This window comes from Pseudorca crassidens, chromosome 2, assembly GCF_039906515.1.
Source record: "Pseudorca crassidens isolate mPseCra1 chromosome 2, mPseCra1.hap1, whole genome shotgun sequence".
Taxonomy (NCBI): Eukaryota; Metazoa; Chordata; class Mammalia; order Artiodactyla; family Delphinidae; genus Pseudorca; species Pseudorca crassidens.
In genome coordinates this window covers 163,448,500-163,474,414 of record NC_090297.1, presented here as the reverse complement: position 1 = coordinate 163,474,414, position 25,915 = coordinate 163,448,500, and the positions used below count along the sequence as shown (strand labels likewise).

The 25,915-nt window shown below is 49.7% G+C and overlaps 1 long non-coding RNA gene across 1 annotated transcript; it reads right to left on the bottom strand.

Moving 5' to 3' along the window:
* Positions 1–5,382: 5,382 nt before the first annotated feature.
* On the bottom strand, positions 5,383–25,716 carry LOC137220071 (uncharacterized). Its single transcript, XR_010941448.1, has 3 exons — positions 22,117–25,716; positions 8,654–9,175; positions 5,383–5,681 (listed from the first exon to the last, which is right to left on the bottom strand). It is a non-coding gene; the product is annotated as an uncharacterized lncRNA (long non-coding RNA).
* Between the last annotated feature and the right edge of the window lie 199 nt (positions 25,717–25,915).

Sequence of the window (25,915 nt, the reverse complement as noted above, 5' to 3'; positions counted from 1 at the left end):
CGCGCCCCCCGGCCCCGCCCTCTCCTCGTCCCGCCCCCCAGTTGGCTTCCCAGGGCTCCCATTGGCCCCTCGGCCTTTTGAATAGTGCCCGGCGCTGTCGATTGGTTTTGAGACATGGCGCGTCCGCCCGCCCCGCCCCACTCCGCGTCAAGGCCCGCGATGGGGGAAGAGGATCCTCGCGGGTCTAGCCGTGGTGCGGCCCAGAAGGCATATTTGAGCGGGCCTTATCTCAGCCGCCCAGGCACTTTTCTAGCCCGCTGACCGCGCGCATTCCCCGCCCTTTCCCTCCCGGCACTCGCCACAGTTGTCTTGCGATGCACAGTAGGGAAATTGGTGTGTGAAGTGGCTTGGCGAGAGATATAAAAGGGCTATAAAGTAAATTTGCGTAGTGATAACTAAAGATCAATTGACCGAGACCGAAAGTACTTCTTGCTAAAACACTATTACTGCTCTCCTTACCGTGTTTAAAAAAACCCCAAAAAACCAGAAGACTCCAGGCCAAGCAGTGGCTACGAAGGCAATCTGGGGCTCCTTTGTCTTGGCGATGGCTGCACGTCGGTAGAAACTGGCCTGGACCGCAGCTTGGGGGCAGTGGGGCCAGTGGGTGGGAGGGGGTTGGTAAAGAATGTCCAAGGATTCCCTACAGCTCGCAGCGTTCCTAGGCCGACCGCTGTGAGGAGGGGGATTAACATTAAGTGGAGGTCCTGCAGAGATATGGTAGAAGATATTCAACAACGTGCGGCGTGGAAGAGAAAATTCTGTGCCGTACACAGTGAGATGCCACTTGACGTGCGTCCCACAAGTCTGGTTTTACTTGGCCTCCAAAATGCTGAATCATTACATTGTTAACTCCGAATCTGTTATGGATCCTAAACCTTTTTTTTCTCTCCAGGTTATCATTATTGGTTAGTTTGTTTCCTTCCTTTGAGGTCAAGAGTTTAAAGCAATCCATTGAGGTTCCCCATTTTGCAGTGTGGTTTTAATCAAAGTATTTCTTAACCCAACTACTAGGTTAACCTAACTTACTAGGTAAATTTAAGTGAATTTCTATTTTGGAAGCACTATCCATTAAATTATAATAAGTAGGCTTTACCATTTATAGCCCAGCTTCAGGTGCAAGAGCTCTCATTTTCTCACACTTAATAACTACAAAACACCCAGGTTTACTACTACAAAAATAAGAAAAAAAAAAAAAAAAATATATATATATATTGAGCTTTCTCTGTCATTCACATCCAGTGTGAATGAGTTCATCCGAGCCTTTCCCTAGAACAAATTCTGACATCAAATTTTCATTGTCATCAAATTTGCTCTGGGTGGAAATCTGAGCTATAGGAATGCACACTGCACTTCAAAGTCAGAAAACCTTTGTGATTTTTGGCAAAGCCCTCAGCCTCAGTTGTCTTAGCCCTTAAGGTGAGATAGTATTAGCGCTACCTCATTTTTTGCAGCAAATGACACAGAAATGAAAACACTGTAGCGGGTATGGGGGCACCTAAGATAGTAACTATTCCTAATAGCCATGAAGTGCTTCATTATTCCTTTTTCCTATCTTCTACACAGAACCTAGATTTCACTGGATTTCCCTTGAGGTACACATTTCCTGGATTTTTCCACTTATGAAATAAAAGAAGATTCATTAAAAAACACACACTTCGTTTTAAAGGTCAGGTTTATAAAGTCTCATCGTAACAAAATGAAATTAAAAGATCGTAAATCACTAGAGTTAGCTTAGTTAACATTCTACCTTATAAATTTTTAAAGACATTCTTAAAACAGAACTGCTTTTGACATCAGAGAAACTAAAGAATAATTATTGTTTATTTCTAGTTAGTGGATTGGAGCATATTTCAAAAAATCAGATGAATATCTAGGCTACTTTCTCAGTAAAGGAACTGTTGGTATTTTCCTCTTCTTTTTCTTTTTTTAGAGACTACCAAAAATTATGTAGATTTGGGAGTGGAGAATTTCCCAGTTTAGTTCTCAGAGAGATGCTTGTCAACCACAATTAGCCAACTGTGAATTTTCAAAATATATAAAAAGTCACTTGAAGAGCTGTGTCTTGGCATTGGTGTTAAAGTGGCCATCAGTGGCACGGTCCCCTTTGGCACTTACAAGGAAAGGGAGTAATGGAGAAGCAAAGCCCATCAGCGCTGCCACTAAAACAGCCAAAAGGGCTTCCCTGGTGGCGCAGTGGTTGAGGGTCTGCCTGCCGATGCAGGGGACGCGGGTTCGTGCCCCGGTCTGGGAAGATCCCACATGCCGCGGAGCGGCTGGGCCCATGAGCCATGGCTGCTGAGCCTGCGCGACCGGAGCCTGTGCTCCGCAACGGGAGAGGCCACAACAGTGAGAGGCCCGCGTATCGCAAAAGAAAAAAAAAAAAAAAAAAAACAGCCGAAAAACACACATGGGGCCAGGAAACCAACCTTACATATGAAATACAAGAACTGCAGTGTGTTGTCTTCTGTTGTGCCCATTATTTGGCTCTGTTTCCCAGAGGATCTGGACTATCATATGTGTCAATAAAATTTTAATGCATTTGTTTTTTATCTAAGTATCTAAATCCTTTGAATCCTCCTGTAGTGCTTTCTTAAATATAAGACTGCTGTACCTTCAGTCTTTTCGTCTATACTATTCTAAGTGAAAAATCTAACCCGCTCACCGGATTTAATCTTAAAACTTAAAGATCCTTTGTTCAGAAAGTAATTATTATTCAAACATTTTGTTTTTAACATTTGCTGATGAATAACTTTTTTAATAACTATTTTTTAATTAGTGTAAAATTTGTTTCGATGTGTTGGGAGTCCCGAATTATTTTTCTGCAGCAAAAAATTCATACTTCATAGCATGACATACAGGAAAGCGCTTCAGAAACTCTTGCCCTCATAGATCTTTGCCGGGCTGAGCCCCTTCTGCTCCTTTTTATGCCTATCTTACCTTTCCCACTCACTTCACCCTCCATTTCTACAAAATTTCTAATGAGGCCACAGACATGTTGCTTGAATGCCTTCTCCCTTCTTCTGAGAATCTCAGCAAAGCTTCCCCTGTCTCTCTGTCTGCATGGAACTTTCCACATACACCTGACGTTATGGGCATCCTGGTAGGCAGGAACCGTATTTTATTCCTCTTTGCATCTCTCCCCATTAAAGAAATGAATGATTAATTAATTATGAAACTGTGTCATCTATGCTCCTCTAAAAGCCGGACTAAGTAAATTCTCTCCCTCTTGGTCTAGTTACTAAGCTTCTACGAGGCTGCATTAAGGCAAGAAGCAATGGAACTTTCGCTGGCACTAACTGTTCCCACTAACTAGGGTAGATGAAGAAGCTTTCTGCCTTGGGAGCACAGCTTGACTGCCCTCCCCTCTGTGCCTCCCTTGCCCCCTGCCACTGGTCCTGCTTCCTCGCCATCACCATCCACTATGCTGGCTGCTCTCTCCTCTGCCTTGGTCTTTTTGGTTGTTTGTTTGTTTGTTTGGGGTTTTCTTGGCCGCACTGTATGGCATGTGGGACCTTAGTTCCGTGATCAGGGATCGAACCCGTGCTCCCTGCATTGGAAGCGCAGAGTCTTAGCCACTGGACCACCAGGTAATTCCCCTCTGCCTTGGTCTTGATCTCTGCGCCCTCATCTCTTTTAATCCAGATTATGTTTCAATTAAGAACCTACTGTATGTTTCATGTGGGGCTGCACAACACAGGTGCATGGTTTGTGTTGGCACAGTTGCTAACCTGTGAGTCCCTGAGGGTGGCCTTCCACCCCTGCCTCCTACCCAGAGTCTGTCTGGGGCAGACTGGGGGCTCGAGCGTAGAACAGAGCGTACTCGTTTATGTAATATGTAATTGCCATGTTGATTCACTTCTAGCCAAAGCTAAGCCTTAGCCATCAGTGATATAGTTTGACACTTACACTTCTCTTCAGTGATTGCTCCAACCCTCTCACTAAAACTGCTCTGTGCCCTCTAGGAAAAGTTGGGGAGCGCCTGCAGTTGGCATCCAGGTGGTGGAGAAAGGGACAATGTGGGGAGGGGACTAATGTGTAATGAGACCTTGCTGTGCGGAGAGCACTTCCATTCCTTATCTTATTTATGGCTCAAATCAACTCAGTGAAATAGTTATCATTATCACCATTTTTAGGATGACAAAACTGAGACTCAGGTCAACAAACTTGCACCAAGTGACACCCAGCAAATAAGCGCTGGAGCGGAAATTCTAACCCAGGTCTAAGGTCCAGAGCATCTGGTCTTCCCACCACCTGAGCCCCCCTGGTCCCCGGGGCAGCCTCTTGGTTCTGCCGGCCATTAACTCCCAGTTATTACATGACCCCACTGTCATATCAGCTGGATGCTTCACAGGCTGATCAGAATACGGCTCGTGGGCTTTTTGTCTACATTTTGGGGTCACAGGACCCCTGTGACTATGCTCCTCTGAGCACACCTGGTGTGCAAACTTACCCTTGTCTCCACTTTTGATCCTTTCCGCCATGACTCTTAATTCTGATGCCCTAATTCTGGACTCTGTAAAATTGCCTGTATGTCTTCCTCTTCCTTCCTTCTTCTAAGGGGCTGTCTTAGAAAATTCACTTTGAGATAGCAAGAGCAGGATCACGGTAATCTTTGTAGTATATTTACTGCAGCATCCAGTGCAATTAAATCTGCTTAAAACACATTTGAGGGCGATGATACAAAATATTTGAGATGAATGTTTAAAATCAGATTTGCAGAATTCTTTTAAATTTCTTCATTTTACTTGAGCAAGTGCATCCTAACTGATTGTACAACCTAAAACCTATTTGGAGCGCAGTAGTGTATTATTTTATTCAGAACACACACCTACATAAATGACGAACAATATATGTGAATATTACATCTGTTAGATGAAATGTAATTGCAATATAGATGTATTTGAAAGCTGTACAGAACCAGCTTGAATAGCCATTAAACAACTCTAAATATTATTTGACATGAATAGTTTGGCAGAAAAAAATTGCATTTTCATACTAAGTTACTTAAGATATTTCTTTGCTTGTTTATGTTTTATACAGAAGGCTAGGATCCCAGAGATAACCACTGCTATAGCAAAGCAAGTCATGGTACTCTGAACTGGAGTCTACTCCAGGGTAAGTCACACTGTGGAACAAAACGCCGTTTTTGCCTGTATGAGTACAGTTTTTACATACTTAGATTTCTGAAATCTCAGTAAAATAATCTTTTGTCTATGTAATGTAACAAAGGAAAGTTTATCTTGGACCATTCAGAATGATTCCATTTGTAAAGTACCAAAAGTACAAGATTATAAGCCTTCCCATAGCATTAACCTTCAAGATAGCATAACAGCACGACCCATCAAAAATGTCACTTCTACGAATATACAGCCCTCCTTTTATTTTGTTTTTATAATTTTATTTTTATACAATGATTTGGAATACTGTACATTTTAAATTTATTTATTTATTTATTTATTTATTTATGGCTGTGTTGGGTCTTCGTTTCTGTGCGAGGGCTTTCTCTAGTTGTGGCAAGCGGGGGCCACTCTTCATCGCGGTGCACGGGCCTCTCACTATCGTGGCCTCTCTTGTTGCGGAGCGCAGGCTCCAGACACGCAGACTCAGTAGTTGTGGCTCACGAGCCTAGTTGCTCCGCGGCATGTGGGATCTTCCCAGACCAGGGCTCGAACCCATGTCCCCTGCATTGGCAGGCAGACTCTCAACCACTGCGCCACCAGGGAAGCCCCATCTTAACCCATTTTAAGTGTGCAGTTCAGTGGCATTAAGTACATTCACATTGTTATACAACTGTCATCACCATTCATCTCCAGAATTTTTCATCTTCCCAAACTGAAACTCTGTACCCATTAAATAATTATTTCCCCTTTCTCCAGTCCCTGGCAATCATCATTCTACTTTCTGTCTCTATTAATTTTACTATTCTATATACCTCATATAAGTGGATTCACAAAGTACTTGTCCTTTTGTGACTGGCTTAGTTCACTTTGAATAATGTGTTCATCCACATTGTAGCATATGTCAGAATCTGCTACTTTTTTAAGACTGAGTGATATTCCATTGTATGTATATACCACACTTTGTTTATCCATTCACCCATCGATGGACACCTGAGTTGCTTCCATCTTTTGGCTATTGTGAATATTGCTGCTCTGAATACGGGTGTAGAGGTATATGACTTCCTGTTTTCAATTTTGGGGGGGTATATATCCAGAAGTCAAATTGCTGGATCATATGGTAATTCTATGTTAAATTTTTTCAGAAACCTCCATACTGTTTTCTTTCTTTCTTTTTTTTTTTGCGGTACGCGGGCCTCTCACTGTTGTGGCCTCTCCCGTTGCGGAGCACAGGCTCCGGACACTCAGGCTCAGCGGCCATGGCTCACGGGCCCAGCCGCTCCGCGGCACGTGGGATCCTCCCGGACCGGGGCACGAACCCGCGTCCCCTGCATCGGCAGGCGGACTCCCAACCACTGCGCTACCAGAGAAGCCCCTCCGTACTGTTTTCCATCGCAGTGTACCACCCATAGGGCGCAAGCGTTCCAATTTCTCCACATCCTCACCAATGCTTGTTATTCTCTGGGGTTTTTTGGTTTGTTTTTGATGGTAGCCATCCTAAGGGGTGGAAGGTAGTACTACCAATGTTTTAATAAAATAAACATTTATGGGGGCATCTCTGGCAGTCCAATGGTTAAGACTCCATGCTTCCAATGCAGGGTGCACAGGTAGGATCCCTGGTTGGGAACAAAGATCCCACATACCTCGTGGGATAAATAAATAATTTTTAAAATATTTATGATTTTTGAATATTTTTATAATATCATATATGGTTTGTCAAACCACACAAGGCACCCTGGAAATTTTGATTCAGGATATGTCCATTAGATTAAAAATTATTGCGCTAAGAGACTAAGAGGTATTTGTGTCATGCATTTTTTTAAGTACAATACCAGCTAGTGTTGTATATAGTATAGATCAAAATTTTTCTAACTTCTTTAGGCCAAGGCAAGAAAAATGCTTGCAAGTAAGTGACAAACTCTTACCATTTCCTCAGGAAAATATGACTTGAGAAGAGCGAAAATATAAAATATTAACAATAGTAAATTAACACAAAAGCAACCTATTGCCTCAAGTTACTTTCATCTCAGGATAATTAATTCAAGGAGGAGGAGAATTGAGCTTCAACGTGTTTGCTCTTTCATGGGACTGTCCTTTGCAAAGCACGGAAACATTTTTTCATTGGTGAATGTGTGAGTGGAGGCCAGTGAAGCGACAGTTAACCAGCCCGGTTTCCAAGGAGGGAAGAGAAGTGTAAAAGCATGTTGGCTGTACCTGTTTTGCAGGGTAAACTTTTTGGACACATAAGCATTTAAAGTCCAGTGCTACATCAACCTTTGGAATATACACAGGGAAATGATAACTAAGAGGCAGGATGGTTCCCTTTCAGTTCCAAGAACCCATGATTAAAAGAGTCAGAGGAGGGCTTCCCTAGTGGCGCAGTGGTTGAGAGTCCGCCTGCCGATGCAGGGGACACGGGTTCGTGCCCCGGTCCGGGAGGATCCCACATGCCGCGGAGCAGCTGGGCCCGTGAGCCATGGCCACTGAGCCTGCGCGTCCGGAGCCTGTGCTCTGAGTCAGAGGATTACTGATTTGGCAGGACGGAGTCCCACAGAGAATGTGGATTTCAGAGACTGGGAGACCTGCACCTGAATCCTCACCTCTCCTCCTACACTTCAGACCTCAGGCCCTTAAATTTTATCTTCAGACTGTTTATCTATAAAATGGGGAAAATAATACCCATCGTTCACAGCGCAGTTGTGAGGTTTAAATTTAACAATAAGCAATCACTAAATAGTTCTGATTCATTAATTTATTAAGTCATTCATTCAGCAGATATGTATGAAACTGTTACGATGGAAGAAATTTGAAGACAAAACTTAAAACAAATCTTACAACAAATTCCAGTAGTGCCTGGAATTTTTATGTTTATCTAAATGAGATATAAGTTCATAGCAGGAAGGGGGATGAAGTACACTGCTTTTGAGGAACAAGCCTTTCCAGCAAGGATCCACATGGCAGCCTGGAATTAGACTGCCTGGAAAAGTTAGTGGAGCCAGGTAGCTATGGCTCAGAACACAGCCTCCCACAAGAAGGAGACTGAGGTTCCAGTTCCCTGAATTAACACTTTGGGCTGGAAAATCATCACCCAATCCCTGATACCAGTGACACTGGACTGACTACTTTATAACCAGATAAGTTCTTTGGTGTCCCTAAAACAGCTTAGAGTAACTAAATTGGAAAAATGTCTTTCCTAGAGTTTGGAAATACCTCAAATCCAAAAATACCCTCCCCCTGCCCAAAATACTTGTATTGCTAGTGATTTTGCAATCACCAGGTGATTCTAAAATGCCAGGGACCATGAAGAAAGTCTTTCGAATTACTTGAGCACGCTCTTTGCCCACCACATACAAACCAAGGCCTCTACCTCGTCCTCTGTCTTTACGTTGATTTGGCAAGGAATACTCACTGAGTTCACACCAGGGCTTTTAAGAGCTTACCAACAGGTCGGTGTTCACTGAGGATTGATGATCTGGGTCCAGAAAGAAAGCACTCGCCTCAGGTAGAGAGAGGAGGACATGGGACGTGGTACATACCAGGTTCGGCAATCCGACTTGGGGCTCCTGAAGATCGCATGGCCATCGAAGCCCATGTTGACGTGAACTTGCTTTATCTGGCCACAGCTCAGCAGCGTTTCATGACGAGTTTCTCTCCCTGTCGGTAAGATTTGGATCATCTTTCAATGTTTTCTCCCTTTGCCCGTGTGGCAAGTGTTAGAAATTCTGAATGCACTTAATTAATAATTAATGACATCCCTGAACTCCCTCTCCTGGCTCTGTCTCAGCCAGCTGTGGCAGGGGAGAATTCTGCTTCTACTTCTTCCACGAAGAGAACAATTTATAATCCACAAACCAAGAGGATGGAGCAGAGGATGTTTAAAAAGTAGGTAGAAGTTGATGAACTGCCAGGTTCACTTTCAAGGCAGAAGTCTGGACTGTCTGTGTGGTTCTTGGCACGGGTGAGTGATGCACAGCTCAGGAGCTCTTCTAGAACCTTATTGCAGTGAACAGATGAAACCGAAAGCAAAGGCGCTGGAAACTTCTCTGTTTGTCAGGCACCTAAGGAGTTCAGAGAGAATAAAACAATATCTGACCCCCTTTGTTTTGTTTCAAGTTTCTAAATAGGAAGAACAAAAAAGGCTTGATTCACATGACAATCACTCCAGCATGACGGGGCCTGGAGGTACCATCTTTGTCCCGAGGAGGAGGAAAGGGCCGACTGGCCAGAGCCCTCAGAGGGCTGTCAAGTAGAGATGGGAGGGCTGTCAGGTGTCGATGGAGGGCTGTCACATGTGGATGAGGCCCAGCACTGCCAGCAGAAGGGCATGTCTTGGCTAATAAAGACTTAATGCGGGGCTTCCCTGGTGGCGCAGTGGTTGAGAGTCCGCCTGCCGATGCAGGGGACACGGGTTCGTGCCCCGGTTCGGGAAGATCCCACATGCCGCGGAGCGGCTGGGCCCGTGAGCCATGGCCGCTGAGCCTGTGCATCCGGGGCCTGTGCTCCGCAACGGGAGAGACCACAACAGTGAGAGGCCCGCGTACCGCAAAAAAAAAAAAAACAACTTAATGCTGCATATCCCTCCTCATAACTGGTATTACCACACGTCAGTAAGCGTGATGTGTGTGCTGGCCTCTAACTCCAGACTGAAGATGTGCACCGTTGCATCATTTTAGTAGTCTTTGTGTCCTAGCCTTGGTATAGGCTCATGGTATAAAGGTTTGTTGGATGGATAAGAAAACAAAACAAAACAAACAAACAAACAAAAACACTTGGGGGAACGAAAAAAGGGTAAGAAAATTAATCCTTCCAACAGTCCGATGAGGTGGGAACATTATACCCATTTTGCAGGTGAAGAAACTGAAAAAAAGGGCTGACTGACTTGCCAGGTTGACACAAGGAGTAAGTGGGAAGAGCTGGGAAGAGAAACCAAGAGTGACTCAGAGCCCATGGTTACCTACAAGGGGCTAAGAGAGGCCAGCCAAGAGCAGCTGAAATCCCAGCTGGTTCCCAGAGAGCTGGGATGGGGCACAAGATGTCCCTGGTGGTAAGTCTGCCCCACCCCCTCAGAACCAGTAATTATATACCCAGTGAGAGTGGTGGCTCGATGTGGGTGTTGTCTCGTGAACCGTAGGCACCAGGAAAGCTGGGACTTGTCCTGTGACCTCATTATCCATCCCCTTTGCTGGCAACCAGGGCTGTGCACAGGGTGGTGAACACACCCAATCAGTTGCTTGCTGTTTGCGCAGCTGTCTTTTTAGGCTGTGCTCTTTACAACAACAAAAAAACAGCCTCCTGCAGGGCTATTTGATGTCACAAAAACCCAGCCTCCAAACTCTCTATATCTGCTTCTATCAGAAGCTCTTTCTTTTACGCTTCCCCTGGGAGCCTCAGCTACACCACCAAGGGACAAAAAAGAAATACGAGAGATAGAAGATCAACATCTTTATGCATAAGAGTAGAGTTAATCCATATTCCATTCCTAAAGCCTGCAGTTGATGAGATTGGCTGGGATTTGTTACAGTTTGTTCTGAAGATAAGGCAGTTCTGAGTCGGTGACCAGGCTGGAGTGTCCACCTCACAGAGTCGCCTGGCTATTGTTCAGGGTTTGCTTTTGACTTCATTTCATGGAATAAAAGGTCGTTGCAGACCAAACACGTGAGCAGGAAGTGGGCAGGGCTTGTTGCTCTGCCTGGTGGTTCACGAGAGGAGAAACACAGAGAAGTCATAACCTCTGCGGTTTGGTGTGTGTTGCAACGTGAAAACCCGGAAGCTTATCTTAGAAGAGGCTGATGGGTCAAAGTCGGCAACGAACTGGAGCCTTTACTGTTGGAAGCTTAGGAGGCGAGCGAGTCTTTGCCCTCCGGAGAAGCACCCAGGTCCTGGCACCTGATAAAGAGTCCCCAGAGCGTAACCCTGTCCCATCAGAATGGGAGGGAGAGTCAGAAGAGTGTTTACAAGAATGCAATTTGATTTTTTAAAAAATAGTTTGATTTTCTCTAAAAATTAACAGCCCTCCTTATGGTTTGTCTTGAGTGAGAAGCACATGGGTCAGTGGTGACAGGAGATGGAGGAGACATGGGTGCTCCGTCCCTCCCCACCCCGTGTCTCAGGGCGTTTCAGTGGCTTGAGCCAACCTGCCTGTTTAAGCCTGTGGATTTGCTTGATCTTGAAAACCTGCCAGGTAGTCTCACAGATGGTCGACAATTGCCACCTGGATCGGTGCTAACGCAAATGCTAGAAAATACTGCTTACAGGCTAGCCAGGAAAACGTTTTACCAGAAAATTGCTTGAGAAGAGACCACAGAGTTTCAGTGAGGATATGCCATTTAAGGATAGAAATACTGAAGCTTCATGAAATGGGACATCCTGACGGAGCCACAAGAAGACATACTCTCTGACAGTCACATCAAAGGCATCCTGACGGCACAGGCAGTGTGAACCTCACTGGCTCCCAAGGTTTTGGGGACCCATCAAGGGGGAGAGAAAACAGCCTCCCTGCAGCTCTCTGCCACCTGCTACCCCTGGCTCAGCAGGTAAACAAGATTGGAAAAGCAAGACTGGGAGTGGTTCTACCATGCTTATTTGAGGAAATGTCTGAGTGTCAACATAGTTGACACCTTTAACTAGTTTCCAAGCACACCCCCAAGGCAGACTATGATGTTGGCGGTTCCCCGAGAGAAGCCCTTGCAGGCTGGTGCCCCTGGAGGACTGGCAGAGGCTGTGTCACCTGTCCAGACTGCGGTCCCCCAGAGTGAACAGCAGAGTCACTTTGATCTTAATTAGCATTTGGGATATGAATATAAATACCCAGCTCCCAAGACAGGGAGTCAGCCCAGGAGAACCCCAGGATGTGGAGTTCTCAGGGGATGGGGGCAGGCTGGCGCTCTGCAGCGAGCCAGGGTCACGGCTCACCTCTGTCCAGCCACATCGGATGTTTCCGGAAGCCCCCTCCCAGCTTTGGCCCTCCTGGCTCTGTTTGGTTCCTGAGAACAAAGAGAAGAGCTGTGTGTGTGACCGGGCCTGACACACATGGGAAAGCCATTGCTGGCTCGGCTGACAGACGTCAACACACACCAGCCCTAAAGCTCCAGGAAGACGGTGCCATTTTGCATGGAGCGGAGGGAATATTTTAATACAGGTGGAGGGGACTATGTCTGCAGAAGCCCTAGTTCCCAGCCTTTGGCGTATGGCCGAAGGGACCTCCTGGGGTGGGGGGATGCTAGGGAGCTGGTGAGCAGGGGGCCTCTGCTCTTCCCCTAGGAGCCCCTCTTTGGGTTCCTGTTTGGACAGGACATTGGGTCTGTCACAGCCACAGGCACTGGTTGGGCTGCGCTTCCCTTGGAAGGGCATCCTGCCAAGTTGTTCCTGGAGCGTTTGGGAAAAGGCCCCTTCCCAGGGACAGTATTCATTCTGTAATTAAAAAGCTGCATCTCAAAGACACTTCTAATGATCCAAAATATTGTTGCCAGAAAGAAAACCATATAGTTGGCACCCCTGAGGCACTGCACGGAGGGCCTTCTGCACAGTGCCTGGGACCACGAGCCCGCAGTAAAGGGCACACCCCCCTCAGGACGCTGGAGAAGGGGCTTCAGGCATCTTGCAGATGGATAGCGGACAGATGTTCACTCATTCAAGACATCACCTCTGGAGCACCTGCGGTTTGCAAGCATTGTGCTAGGGCCAGGCCACAGCCCAGTGGGAGAGACAATGGGGCCCAGAGGGGGGCATCCAAGTCAGACCCAGCAAGCGGTGGGTGGGAGGGAGGGCATCCTTGCAAGCAGCCCCCTGAATGGAGGGGGCCGGGACCGAACTTGGAAGGATTCCTACTGCACTTGGTATTTAGAACAGGGAGAGGCCGCTTTCCTCTCTCTGCCTTCTCTCCTTTTCCTTCCTTCCTTGTCACCCCATTTCCACACTATCCCACTGAGTCTGCCTCCAGGGAGACACTAATCCCTGCCCTCCCAGGACCCAGGGTCTCCCTGGGGCTGTGAGGCATCTCCACTGCCCCTGCCTCGTCTGCTGCCCTCTGATCTGGCCTTGACCTCCCTCCCCAGATTAGGGGCTGGTCTGGAATTGAGCACACACCACGGTGAAATGGTGGGCAGTCACAGCTGGTCAGTCTGTCTTTCTGTCCCTTCTCATCCAAAGATTCAGAACAGTACCCACTCTAAAGGGCCTTCTTCCCAGTATTCCAAGCATCACCATGTGGTCTGATTTCGTTTTTCCTCCCAATGGAATTGGACTTGGTTCTGGAAACATGATGCATTTTATTCAGTATTTTATTGACTAAAAGCATCTCTTTGGGATCAAGAGATCTTTGGAAACCCACAATGTTCAAGGAAAACATTCAGTCGTCTTAGACACATCCCTGTCGTTTGCCTCTGGACTTTTTATTCCTTTAGCCCAGAATAATATTTATTCTTTGCTTCATCTGACTGAATCACAGTGAATATTTATACCTTGAACCAAGCACACAGCAGAGGATGCGAGGCTTGGGGGATTTTTGCAAAGCTGTGCTGGTTAAGGGTCTTGCAATTCTCCCAGAAGTTTATTGTCCTGGTGTAAATCTGACTCGGAGATTTCTCACAGCTCTCCCTTCTCAAAAGCCTCTCATCCTCTGGCACTTGGACCCAAGCATTCGGCTATTTGACAGCTGGATAAGCACGTGAAGGGCACTGCCCTCCTGCCCCCTAGGGTCTGGCCCCTCTGCCGCCGTGATCAGAGGTTTGCGGCCAGACCTTGGCTTCCCTTCCTTCCCAGACCCCAGCTTCCATCCTGTCCCTGCCAGAGATTTAAGGAGAAGGAAGCTCAACCCACTTGGTTTTCAGCTTGTCTGTCCACTCTAGGAGGAAAGGAAGAGTCAGCTTAGCGGGGGAGGCCAGGGTCAGCCCTCGCAGGGTCTGGCATCCGGCCGGCCTCTGGGGTCCAGCCCCTCCGTCTGTCTGGATGTTCCTCATGGTGTCTGAGGCCTTCTGCCTGGGGTGTCCGCTGTTTGTGCAGCCTGAGAACAGACCTGCCCCTCCTCACTCTGTGCCCCAGGAGCCTCCCTCAGACTAGGAATTCTAGAAACACGCTTTCTGTAAAGCTGAATGAGTGAAGGAACCCGCAACAGGGTGGAGAGCTGAGATTGCAGGGCTGTATCTGAGGAACAACAAACGTGACCTTTCTTGTTCTCAGCCTCTGCATTTGCCTGGAGCTCTGCTTAATTCAACCTTTTTTTTTTAATGGGGAGGGGAAACACTCCACTTTCTCAATCCAGTTAAAGAGGCATCTGTATGCCACTGGGCTGGGCTCACCTGTCGAGCTCACAGGATGGGGAAGAATCCACCCTTGTCCCTGTAGAATCTGCCCTCTCCACTGAGGTCCGGAGAAAGGAGGAAATGTGGGGTGCAAGTGCCCGGCCACAGGGGGTGTGTAGCTCAGGGCACAGATACCCTTCTCGCCTAGGCCCACCTCCATGCTGTCCCCAGGCCCCCGTGGAGGACTTTGGGGGAGCGTGAGCCCGCGGGAATCATTCTGCAGCTGCGTCCCACGCTACAGCACGGGGCTCTGTGAGCGGTGATCTGGGCCCCTCTGCCTGCACCCTACCTCTCTCAGGAGTCTCATTGCCTCTCTGGGACCTTGCATCCAGGTCCTTCGAGGTCTGTACTCTCAAGGTAGAGTGTCGTTCCCATTTTACAGATGAGGGCAATCAGATTCAAAGAGGTCAAGCCGCGTGCCCAGGTTCACACAGTTGGAAGGCTGCAGAGCCAGGGCTCAGCCCTCCGGCCTCAAGGCAGCCTGGCCCTCCTGTTACGCAGTGCTGTCCCCACCACAGTGAGAGGGCTCCTGTGCTGGGGACGCGCCAGCAGGGGTGACAGGAGCAGCAGGGGTGACAGGAGCAGGCGGCGTTCCAGATGGGCCTCGAGGGGTGGGCAGGATTTCAGCAGATGTAGAAAAGATGGGGGCAGAGAGAGAGAGTCAGAGAGACAGGAAGTGCAGGCCAGGCCTCAGGGGAGGCTGATGGTCCAGGAGGGGCCCAGGTCATCTGAAGAGGCAGCCCCTGTGTCTGACCCGCCAGTCCCCTCTGAGGCAGGACAAGCTCCTGAGGCATAGCTCACCATTAGCCAGTGTAACTCCAGCTTTACCAACTGTCCCAGCCAAAGCCTTCGGCTTTATGTCAGAGGAAGGTGACAGACCTGCCCCTCCTCACTCTGTGCCCCAGGAGCCTCCCTCAGACTAGGAATTCTAGAAACACGCTTTCTGTAAAGCTGAATGAGTGAAGGAACCCGCAACAGGGTGGAGAGCTGAGATTGCAGGGCTGTATCTGAGGAACAACAGACGTGACCTTTAACCATATAACCTCACTCTGCTACACCGCTATGGGCAGCAGCCCTCTCTGAACTGTAGTCTATGCAGTAAGGATCTTTGCAGTAATTTGCAAGGAGAAAAAAAAGGGGCTTAAGCAAAAAAAAAAAAAAAAAAGGAAATTACTTTATTGGTGCCTTTTGGGGAAGGGCAGGGATAGATCTGGTACTTCCAGTAGAGCTTGATCCAGTGGCTTACGTGATGCCATCAGGAGAGAGGCAGCTCTTCGCTCCGCCTCTGCTGAAGGTTGGTTTCATTGTCAGGCCCCAGCAGCTCAAGATTCAGGCCATCCTTCCTGTCGTTAGGTCCAGTAGGGAACGTCTGACCCAAAGATCCTCTGGGAAGGCTCATTTCATGTCATTGCTCTGCCTGGGACATTTACCCCTCCCCAGTGAGAAGCTCGCAAGTCCCACGGCCGCCATGTTGCTAAGCTGGATTTAACCCCCCCACCCCCGGCCCAAAGGTCATGATCTAGGAGTGGGGGAGGGGTGCTACTCCAGAGGGTAATTAGGGTACTCCTTCCAGGAGAAGCGTGCAGAGGAAAGACGGAGAAAAACAGAGGCTCACCCAACACACAATACATTACCAAACCCATTCTACCAAAGTTGGTTCTCGCCTGGTTTGGGGAACCTGGAGGAGAGATAATGACCTTGAAAATGTGCAGCCCTCTCACCATGGCCTGAGGCCAGGCTGGGGCACCAGGCCTGCCCGCTAGAGCGGCCAGCTGCTAACCGAGCCAGAGGCTGGGCACAGATCACGCCAAAGGGGAGCCACACTTGCACTTCAGGGTCAGAAGGTGAGCGGTCAAAGCAGGGGGTCAGGACAAGGTGGGATCCGGCCCTCGGCGCCCTAAGCACCCGATCGGGTGGGACGCAGTGTAACACATCCGCCTAAATCTCGAGTTTCCATCTTTTCTCTACAGTGGCGTCACTTTGAAAGGGGCCGGTGGCAGGATCCCTAATTTGCTTTTTTTTCCTTTCCTTCTCTAGCATTCAAATGATTCCAGAGCCCCAATTTTGCCTTGGGCAACCCACGTCCATCCAAGTTAAAAGGACTTCCCGGGCTTCCCTGGTGGCGCAGTGGTTAAGAATCCACCTGCCACTGCAGGGGACACGGGTTCGAGCCCTGGGCCGGGAAGATCCCACATGCCGCGGAGCAGCTAAGCCCGTGCGCCACAACTACTGAAGCCCGCGCGCCTAGAACCCGTGCTCCACAACAAGAAAAGCCATTGCAAGGAGAAACCCACGCACCGCAACGAAGGGTAGCCCCCGCTCGCCGCAACTAGAGAAAGCCTGCGCGCAGCAACAAAGACCCAACGCAGCCAAAAATAAATAAATAAATTTATTAAAAAAAAAAAAAAGATTTCCCCAGAGAATGTTTTCTCCTGTAAGACTGTCCACAGAAACTACTCTAACAGGGAAGATATGAGCTCACCACGTCATCCCCTACCTGCATCTTCCCTTCTCTGCCTCAGCTGCTGAATTAGGGGCAGCTGGGGCTGCCTGGTCCTCTGTCTTGTGCAAATAAGAGAAAAAAAAAATAAAACAAAACAAGGAACAGTCCTGGGGCAGATGCAGCCGCCCATCAGGGTACAAGGTCTGAAGCGGGGCACACACAGTCTGGATTTCAGCACCCACTGCATCTCACCCAGGAGCCCTTGGACAGGGCACAAACGGAAGAGCTGTCCACTTTTGGAAGGTTATAGGAAGGGGAAGGTCCCCGACCCCAGCACACCAGCACCCAGAGGGGAGGCAGAGAGAGGGAGCTGATCCCTCTGGCACCCCCTCCCCAAGGTAAGAGACTCCACCGATGGAGAGAAATATAATTGTCATTAAAACAAATCATCAGGTTTTTTTATTTGGCAGAAGCGTGGCACTCTGTAGCTTTCAGTGAGTGGTCACCCTCAGCTTCTCTTTTGAGCCTCTCAACAAAACCTGTCGGGTAAAGGGGCAGGTATTTCTCACTTCCTTTTTACAAATAAGGGAGCTGGGATCTGAGGGGCTGATTTGCTTATCCTCGTCTCATGGCTAGCAGGAGGCAGAGCCAGAACTATAAGCCAGGCTTGTTGAAATCGAATCCAGGGCTCTTTTATTTGTTTCTATTCTGTGTTAAAATAGAAATATCTGACCTGTCAGGAAATCCTGTTAGCTTTACCTCCAAAGTGCTGCATATCCAGAAACTGACCACTTCTCATACCCTCACTGCCACCATCTCTTGCCTGAATTATTGTAACAGCCTTGTAACTGATCCCTTGTATTTGCCCTTGCCCTGAAGGCTGCTTTCCACACAGCCACCAATTGATGTTCTCTTCTTAAAACTTGAGGACATGTCATGGGTCTGCTTCAAACCTTCCGGTGGCTTCCCTTCTTTCACAGTGGTGCAGAAGCCCACGCCCACACCCTTCACTGGCCTCATCCCCTGACATTCCCCCTCTGCCCACTCAGCTCCAGCCACCCTGGCTTCCTAGCTGTTGGCTTCCACCGCAGGGCCTTTGCACATGCTGCCTTCTCTGCCTGAACATCCTCCAGCACTGCCGGGTGCTCTCTCTCTCTTCTTCAGGTCTTACCCCAATGTTACTTTCCCAGTGAGGTCTTTCTTGACCACTCCGTTGAAAATGACAGCTCCCCACCACCCCATACTTCCTTTCCTTTTCTCCAGAGCCCTTTCCGCCCGTGTCACTCCATTCATCAGTTTTTCCAAGGTAGAATCGTTCCTGCAGGGCAGGGAGTTTGTCTGTTTTCCCAGCCCTAGAACAAGGCAGAGCAGGTGCTCCCCAAATGCTAAGGGAGTGAAAGACTGAACACACTGCCCTGGTGCGTAAGGCAGCTTGTTGTCCTTTCTTCACAAGGACAGATGCGGTGGTGGTATAATAAGATGCCCTCTGAATAGCAAGTGTGGAGAAAGAAAAGTCTCCCTTCCTGGAGTGGTGGCCCTTTGCAGCCAGTCCCCTGCCATTCAGTTACTTCCTCACCCAGCGCTGAGTAATGTAACCTGGTGACCTTTTGGAGACCCGCACCTGAGAGATTCTTTTGTTAGGGCAGAACCGTATCTCCTGGAACCTTTTCTTTTTCTTTTTTTAATTTTATTTATTTGGCTGCGTTGGGTCTTTGTTGCTCTGCACGGGTTTTCTCTAGTTGCAGCAAGCGGGGGCTACTCTTTGTTATGGTGCGCGGGCTTCTCATCACGGTGGCTTCTCTTGTTGTGGAGCACGGGCTCTAGGGGCGTGGGCTTCAGTAGTTGTGGCTCGTGGGCTTCAGTAGTTGTGGCTTGTGGGCTCTAGAACGCAGGCTCAGTAGTTGTGGCACACAGGCTTAGTTGCTCCTTGGCATGTGGGATCTTCCCGGACCAGGGCTCAAACCCAAGTCCCCTGCATTGGCAGGTGGATTCCTAACCACTGCGCCCCAAGGGAAGTCCTCCTGGAACATTTATTTTAAAATTTTTTAAAAGTTTCTAGGAACCGTGCCTGTCAGAAATCTTCAAACTCCCATTGCTTTGTCCCAACTTGTCATACATGCTCTGGGGAGAGGAGAATGGTGGTGGAGATGTTTGCACAACTCTGTGAATATACTAAAACCCACTGACTATACATTTTAAATGAATGAATTATGTGGTATGTGAATTATATCTCAATAAAGCTGTTATATATATTTTTAAAAAAAAAGGATTTTCCAGCTGGACTGGAGTAGAGGGAACATGGAGGGTGAGGGAGTCTATTGCAGCAGTTCAGGGCAGAAATAAGGAAGGTCTGAGTCAAGGCTGTGGTTATGAGGGTGGAGAACAGGGGCCTGAATGTGGAGACGAGGTAGAGCCCACAGGGTTGTGTGTGTGTGTGTGTGTGTATTGTTGTCATTCTCGTTCTCGTTGGAAGGGAGCTAATAACAGCTCGTATTTATTGAGCGCCTTCTGTATGGCCGTGACCCATGGAACATCTCCTCTGTTCCTCACTGTAACTCTCTAAGAAGGGCTGTTTTTATTCTGGGAAACTGAGGCACAGAGGGATTCAGGAATTTGCCAGGCTAACACAGGATGTGGTGGAACTGGAATTTGCACCAAGTGGTTCGACTCTGAAGCCTCATTCCTCTAACCCCTGGCTTCTGGGTGGGTTAGCTGGAGGAGGGGACGTCTCTCTCTGAGAGATGAACCGGTTTGCAAGGCAGAAACAGAGACACAAACGTAGAGAACAAACGTTTGGACACCAAGGGGAGAAAGGGGGTTGGGGATGAATCGGGAGATTAGGATTGACATATATACACTAATATGTATAAAATAGATAACTAACGAGAACCTGCTGTATAGCACAGGGAACTGTACTTCGCTGTACAGTAGAAACTCACACAACATTGTAAAACAACTATACCCCAGTAAAGAAAGAAAGGGAGGGAGGGAGGGAGGGAGGGAGGAAGGAAGGAAGGAAGGAAGGGAGGGAGAAATACTGTGGGAATCACCAGGCACATATCAGGTGGCAGACAAAGTTTGAATCACCTATATATTAGGACCAAACTGGGACAAGCTAGAGCATTCCAAACTTGGAACAAGGGGTCCTATATAAAATTAATATTTAAACCAAATTATATATAAACTATATATAGTTTTTCAAAAAAAAATAATACTGACGGAGGGGCAAGGATTTGGGGGGAAGGGGACAAGTTTAGCCTGGGACATGATGAATTTGAGATGCCCCTGGGATAGCCAGTAGATATTCCAAGTAACAACGGGTTAATGGAAAAGGAGCTTGAGAGAGGAGGCCAGGAAATGACAGATTTCCACACCATCGGATATATTTGTTCTCCTCGGGAGTGAATGAGAGCACGCGTAAGAGTCTAGTCGGAAGAGGGGAAGAGGAGAGAAACAACGATGGAGACCTGAGGTTCCTGATACTAAGGGTGGGGGGCAGAGGAAGAGCAGCCAGAGAAGGATGTGGTGAACAGTCAGGAAGCAAAGGGAAAGGCTCACCGGGGACTGAGCCCTGGGCACCCAGAAGGGGAGGCTGGAGGTGTCAGCCCTTAGGTGGGGTGAGGACAGGCAGCCACTGGGAGTCAGAGGAGGGACGTTTCAGATCACAGTCGGGGGAGGAGTGAGTGAGGGTGAGGTTAGTAGACGGGGAGCGCAGACCTATGTGAGAACCACTGAAGACAGTCCTCCTACCGGCACCTGGTAGGGAGAGCAGGAGAGAGAGTGTCTAATCCTCCAGTCCTGGATGCCTCCAGACACCAGCTGAGCCCCGGTGGGTGTCTGTATCTGGAGGCTCCCGGGCGGCCCTTCCTGCTGCGAAGAATGCAAATGCTCACGGAAGGATACAGATGACCACGGCCTCTCAACCGAGAGCGAGGAACAGCCGGGGTTTCTGGTTTACTGCTTTGGGAGCATATTCAGGGTTTCAACAATATCGAATAGTTAGCTGAGGGTTTTTAAACTGTAGAGTATGTTTATTGTGACACAAAATTGGTTGTAATGGGCTTTGACCAAAGTTTGAATTCTGCTCAGAAAGCCAGCCTGTGCCACTACTCTTTCTTGTTTGTCACGCTTGAGGAAAACCTGATTTCACGTAAAAGCGGCAACTACAGCCAAAATGGCTAGCCAGCCGCCACCCATCACCCCCCACCTGCTCTTAACCTCTGCCGCCACGTCCAAACACTCCACACACAGCCAAAATGGCCAGCCAGCCGTCACCCATCACCCCCCACCCGCCCTTAACCTCTGCAAGCTCCTCTCCTCTGCCGCCACGTCCAAACACTCCACACACAGCCAAAATGGCCAGCCAGCCGCCACCCATCACCCCCCACCCGCCCTTAACCTCCGCAAGCTCCTCTCCTCTGCCGCCACGTCCAAACCCTCCACATAGGACACCACCTATCCCTCAGGACCCTTTCACGTCACCGCCTCTAGATAAACACTTGCTGAATGACTGAATGACCTGCCCACCTGGGAGCAGCTCTCCCCACCAGGGCTTTCAGGCGAAAATGGGGGTCGCTTCTCACTATTACCCCAATGAGGGCTCCACCTTTGTTGCTTTTTTTTAGCCCAAGAAGCAAAACCTGGGACTTTCCTGCGGCTAAGGCTCCACGCTTCCACTGCAGGGGGCACGGGTTCGATTCCTGGTCAGGGAACTGAGATCCCTGCACTGAAGGCCGCACAGTGCAGCCAAAAATAAATAAATAAATATCAATAAATAAAATATGATTAAATAAAAATGAAGAAGCAAAACTTTCCAGGGTTGAATTGCTAATCAGCATCTACAGGGTAAAAGTGACAGAGAGTGCGGGTCCTCTCCCCCAGCGGGGGTCTTTCACGGCCCTGCTGCGAACCATGGCCACTGCAATGGCCCAGCTAGGGAGGTGATTCCACTTTTCCTTTGAGGTACTTCTCTCCCCTCCAGCTGCCCTTGAGTGTTTTGGGCGTGAACAGCGTATGGGGCTTCCTGCCCCTGCCAGAGCTAACCCAGAGGGATAGATTGCTTTTGAAGGACCTGGAGGACCCACGCCCTTCTCCTTCGCCTTGCATCCACTGTTCGTCCCTCATCCCTTCTCCGTCTGAGGATGTCTGCTAGGGTCTGGAGGGCAGGTGCGGGGGAGGGCAGCAGCTGGCCAAGGCCTAGAGGGGCTGCTTTCAAACACATTCAAACCCAAATGAACCAACGATAGATAAAACAAACCTTTAAAAAAGGAACTCCCTTAGGACAGCCCTCTGTGGCTCCACAGCTCCTGCTGGCTGCCTCTCTCAAGACCGTGTGCTCTGCTCTCTGGAAGCAGATGGCCTGTTGGAGTTTTCTGGCAAACATTCTGCTACTCTGCTGGGACTATGCGGCCCTCCCCAGTCGCTGCCGGCTGTGCCGGTCCGGGTTGCAGCATCTTGGGCCTGCTGGGCTCGCAGGCCAGGCTAGAAGAGAACACAAAAGCCAGAGCCAGCGGGAGGCGTACGCGCCCCTCCTCACCTCAGGACCCCTGCTGCCGGGAGGAACAGCACAGCTTTGTTCTGTGAAAACCCAGATAAAGAATGACCTGGCCCTAAACCAGCCCAGACTCAGCAGGTCAGTCCCGCCCTCCCTGCTCTCAACCCCTTTGTCAGGAGTGCACTGGGGAAGAGGCAGGAACAGCAGAGGGGCACAGCTGCAGAGATGCAGGGGGGTCCAGCCACCCAAAGCATGACGGGCTTTCAGATGATTCAGGGGACCCTCCTGCTTGCAGAGAGCAAAAGCTCAGGGGCACGGGACGAACTTGAGGGAAGGAGGGTCAAGGCCGAAAAGCCTGGATTACTGACCTGGGGACCACATCGTTCTTCCCTTGGACTCTCCTTCAGCATCTGTACAATGGGCGCATGACCCCTGCCCTGCCACCTCACGTTCCGGCCTCGGCCTCAGCCTCAGCCTTCTCACCTTTGATCTTGCCTGCACAGCTCTCCTCAGACTGACTCCCACTGCTTCTCCAGGCCCCAGGGTGGTGGAAAATGCCTCTCCCATAGCTCCCACCCACAGAGAATAGGCCAATTCACCTGAAGAAACACCAGCACCACCTGGTTCCAAATTCCCAGGGAAGAGACTGAATGGCCAGCTGGCTCGCGCTCACCTGGGCGGAGGTGTCCTGCTGAACCACGGGAAGTGACCCAGCACCAAGGGAGGGGAGGGGGTAACATGGCTGGAGGTGGACAGGTGGCTGTGATTAAGGGGGTTATTGTGAACTGGAAGGATGCTCCAAAGCCACGTGCACCTGAGATGCTATGTTACAGAGAGGGATGCGGGAAGAGGGACGATGAGCTGAGGCGTGGACACGCTCAGCTGATGTGACTTTTGGGTGTGGAGTCGGCCGGAGTCCAGAGCCTCGTGCTCCGCAGAGGTCCAGCTGGAGGCGCAGATCTGGGAGCGTCAGTATCCAGGAGGCCATGGGGAGGAGATCCCCCAGGGAGAGAGAGTGGGGAGGGCTGGAGAGGGGCAGCGAGGAACACCAGTGATGAGATGGGCAGAGCTGAAGGAGACGGAGGAGGGGCAGCCGGGGAAGCAGGAGGAAACCGAGAAAACAGGGCAAGATGTAATCCAAAGGAAGATGAGGGAAGGGCTGGTGTTGTCAGAGGTCAGGCTAAATGAAGCCAGAAAGGTGAGCAGCTGGGGGTGGGTGTGCACAGAAAGGCCCTGGGAGGGGTGACGCTGAATCTAGAGGGACAGGTGGGAGATTCTCGGGTGGAGCCCAGGCACCCAGGATGAGGAATCGTCACATGCAAAGACACACAGCGGGGGACTTCCCTGGGGGCGCAGTGGTTAAGAATCCGCCTGCCAAGACTTCAGCGTCATTTCCCCTGAACCCCGTGGCCTCCTTTGAGACATCTGTTGACTCAAAGAAAGACACACAGCATGAGAGTTGTGAGTTTTATTCAGGGTCCTGCTGAGGACTATAGCCCAGAGACGCCACTCAGCAGCTCAGAGGAAACTGCTCTGAAGAAAGAGGGGAAAAGCCAGTTTATATATGATTTTTGGCTGGGAAATACTTGCAATCAAGCATACATCCTGGTAAAAGATGACTGCTAGTCACAAAGAACAGATATCTCCAGTTAACGATTTTAGTGCTTTCTTACGTATGGGAAGATGCAAAAATATAGGGTCATGGGAATTCTTCCTGAGATATACATCTAACTATCTAGGGGCCCATTTATCCAAAGCACAGGGTGTCTCGTCCTGTTTCTTATCCTGAATGCCTCTCAGGGTGCACGGTTGGTGGGACCGCAGTGGGTTAAGACTTAACCCTTGCAGAACTGGGTGGTGAGCCACATTCTTTGTTCTTTGTTCACACAAGTGTGCAGGATGGCTGTGAAATAAACTGTCTGCGCGTGAGGAATGAAACGGGAGGAAGGTTCACTTCCTCAATCTGGAAAGACAGACAGGCCTCACGCTCCTCAGCCGGGCTCTCAGAGAAAAGGAGAGATGGGGACAGAAGGCCGACTGACTGCTGCTGCTTCAGGGGCTGCTGAGGCCCGAGAACATCCACTTGGGTTGCCCAAGGCCTGGCAGCGACAGAGCCTAGGCCTCGGACTCCTCCCGCGGGAAGGTCAGACTGCCCAGGCGACATGGCAGGTGCCCTGCACAAGTCCACAGAGCTCCCTGTGCGTGCCCGTGGCCATCCAGGAAGACCCTGTGGGGGACGTCTCGGAGCCTCTGGAGGTGGAGGCAGTGCTCAGGAACAGGAGAGGCAGCGATGACCACCCAGGACTGTGGCCCAGGCCCCTTCTCGTGTTCCTATTCCCCTGAAACCCTCGGGACTCCTGATGAGCCCATGGAATTGGGGGGAGGGGTTCTCCAGAAATAAAAAGTGGACGATCCCCCTCGGGGAGACACAAGCTTGAGGTGAGATTAATTTAGTTTAGGAAAATGATGTTTGTTGTTTCTTTTACATTCCAGTGTTAAGGTTCAGTCGGGAGTAACAGAGATCCTAACTTTTACCCAAAAAAGGTGATTCACTGGAAAGAGGATGAAAAAGCAGCGGGAACCTAAAGATGGAGGTACAGAACAGTGTCCCGGCACTGGAACGCCAACAAGAATAGCCATGCCCCTTTGCTGGCCTCTGCTTCTTTTCCCCCAGGGGTGGGGCATACCCAGAGCTGACTCCTGTTGATCGCTTACTATGTGCCAGGCACTTACAGAATGGAGTACTTTACATGCGTTGTTTAATCCTCATGACAACCCCATGAGCTAGGTATTAATAATATTACTCCCATTTAGCCAATGTCTGATTGAGGCACAGAGAAGTTGAGTCACTTGCTGAAGGTCACACAGCCAGGACATGGAGGGACATATTCTCCAGAGAAACAAGAGGCATCATGAACTGGATGAGCACCCTAGGTGCGTCTCCTACCCCTGGCTAGCCCCCTCCCAATAACTTGACAAGGCACCAGGTAGGACAGGCAGGAAGAAGGCGGACGGACGGGTTATTGTTATCCACCAGTTTACACGACACTTCACACGTGTTCTCATCTCAGCCTCACCACAACTCCCTGTGGAAAAGGAGACCCAGCAACGAAGTGACGGGCCTGGAGCCACTGCCGCTGCTGAGAGCTGGGCCCCGTCCAGGGTCTTGGGGGTGTTCTTTCCTCACCTCAGCCTTGGCAAGCGCAGGGGGTGCTGCTGGCCCCGTTGGTGCAGCAAGGACAGACCGTGTGCAAGGCTTTCCGACCAAGTGGTGTGTTCAAGCTCTCCAGGTCCTGACGCTACATGAGAGGAGCGGGGTGGGGCCGCAGTGAGGTCTCCGCGCTTAGGGAACTTGGATCCACCTGCAGCGCCTGCCTGAGGGAGCCGCCCTTTCTGTGGCTAGGGCTTTTGAGCTCATTTCCTGTCTCGGTTCTCTCTTCAGGTTGGGGGGAGGGCGGCGGGGGGGGGGCGGGAACGCGCGTCCTTCCACAGAGGATGGGTGTGGCCAGGACGGGGCGGGGCTGCGGAATAGCGGCTCGCCCCGCCCTCCGGGGGCAGGAGG